Source organism: Rhinopithecus bieti, unplaced genomic scaffold (genome assembly GCF_001698545.2).
Source record: "Rhinopithecus bieti isolate Rb0 unplaced genomic scaffold, ASM169854v2 scaffold_71, whole genome shotgun sequence".
In the NCBI taxonomy this organism is placed as follows: Eukaryota; Metazoa; Chordata; class Mammalia; order Primates; family Cercopithecidae; genus Rhinopithecus; species Rhinopithecus bieti.
Window position 1 is genome coordinate 1660696 of NW_016803101.1, and position 2497 is coordinate 1663192.

Here is a 2497-nt window from a genome sequence, read left to right on the forward strand (position 1 = left end):
ATATGTTTAAATATTTAATTTAAAGTTATAAATTAAACTTAAGAAATTATAAGGTAACATTTATTTATTCTAAATATATTTTACATATAAAATTAAAATGTATTTAAATATTATTAAATTTCTATAAAATAAAACAGTTTTCAATTTTAGCTTCCAATGTCCATTGACAATGTAGTCAATATCACACTTCACACATTTAATGTCTAAGCCTATTAGTACACAATTGTAAGAGTAACAGAAATTATTTAATCTTACAAAACTTTCTTCAGCTGTCCTGGCAACTGTAGCAAATATTATGTGCTACATTTGTGGTTATATCCAGAACTCTGTGGTACCATTGCATTTAATTCAATGGAAAGCCAGTGTTTAGATGCTTGGCACTAATGGGAAAAGATAATTCCTTGTGCAACAATCTATTGAATTCATGCTGTCTCAGAAAGGTTTGACAATTCAAATAATTTGTCTTTTTTTATAAGCATTTTCACCCCTCCAGTCTTCCCCATGTTCTGAAGCTGAGTCCCTCTCTAATGTTCGCAGTGGTACAACCTTCAAACCTTCATGGTATTTGGACACAGTCACCTTTTCTTTCAAAGACATAGGGTGAGAGATGTAGAGAAGCATGCCCCTTGGGCCTGAATCATGTTAGTCCCTGGAGGGGTTAGAGGGCAGGCAGATATTTATGGTTTCATGCTGGGCAGGGTCAGTGCTACATAAGAACACCAGTTTCTCTATGTGATATGCCCAGCTGTATTCCAAGCCTAGAGTAATGTCAGGTACATTATAGATTCATTTCATTCCAGAAAATAAACATTTGTTGAGTAGAATGCGTTGCTGGATGTCTGACTAGTGTAGGGTAGTGGTAGGCATTCAGCTGGCAATATCTTTCAATGCTATCAGTCTTCACTTTTTAAAGTAATAGTTGTTAAATAACTATCCTTCCAGGAATCCTCTTGATCAAATTAAGACAACAAAAATGAATAGTTTGAGCACTTCTGTTTAACTCACTTCTTAACTGTGAAACTTTCTCTTTTTTTTTTTGAGATAGGGTCTCACTCTGTCACCCAGGCCGGAATGCAGTGACGTAGTCATGGCTCATTGCGGCCTCGACCTCCTGGGCTCAAACAATCCTCCTGCCTCAGCCTCCCAAGTAGCTGGGACTGCAAGTATGTACCACCATGCTTGGCTAACTTTTTATTTTTTGTAGAGATAAGGTCTTGCTCTGTTGCCCAGGCTGGTCTTGAACTCCTGGGCTGAAGTAATCCTCCTTCCTCAGCTTCCCAAAGTTTGGATTACAAGCTTGAGCCATTACACCGAACAACTGTGAAATATTCTTTCCAGACTTATTTTCCCAGGGATCACAAAACATGAGACCCATGGTCCCCATGCTGCTTTGACTCAGGCTGTTGTATTTAGTGAGACTGGTGGCATGCTCTAAGATCCTCAAAAGGGTCTGTGTGCAAGGCACCACGTAAGCACTGTGCTCTGCACGTGTAAGTAAGGAGCTGCTTGGTTGTTTCTCTGCAGGGACAACTGTATTGTTTTTAATTGTCTGTTTTAATGGGCCTGAATAAAATGCTCTTTTGTTTTATTTGATCTGCATCCCCTAGTGAGATTTCTCCTTGCCTTCTTTTTACCACTGTGACAGTTTCCTATTCAGAAATTTAGTTCCTTCGACAGGGGCTCTTAATTATCAATGGCAGTGACTGTTTTTCCATCTATGGATGTTCAGTCCTAGCGGTCCTTAACCTATGGGATCATTTGCAAAAAAAGGTTGAGTTTTGGGCATCTGGGATGAATGAAAGAAATTCCATGAAACAGCAAACAACAACAACAACGACAACAACAAAATCAAGCACAGGTGGCTTAATCAGCCAAGTGAATCTGGACTGATTTTTTCCCTAAATGTTTGTAGCAGTGATCATAGCATCCGAGATTAACCCTAGTTTAACCACACCATGTCTCCACTATGTGAATACTTTTAACAAATATAGGACCATATGAGAATGAAATTCGGGCTGGAGAATTTTCTGCTGGGAAAAGTAGTTGGCTGACATAGGATGACATCATGAACATAATCTGGGCTAGGAGGCAGGAGATATGAATATTAGTACAACTGTGCCACTGCATGACTGTGTGGACTTTGTCAAAGCATGTAGCTCCTAATTTGAAAACATTTGCAAGTTGTGCTAAGGCACCTACCTCCCTGCTTCTAGCTCTATGACTGCAGACAAAGCATTTGCATCACCTAATATATTTGAAAAAATTGACTGTCTTTTATTTGAAGTTTCAGGTGACTCCACTGAAAAAAGCCCCTGTGACTCACTTTATCATTGGGACCTGGCTAAGAAATGGGTGTAAGGAAAAAGAGGGCCGGGCGCGGTGGCTCAAGCCTGTAATCCCAGCACTTTGGGAGGCTGAGACGGGCGGATCACGAGGTCAGGAGATCGAGACCATCCTGGCTAACATGGTGAAACCCTGTCTCTATTAAAAAATACAA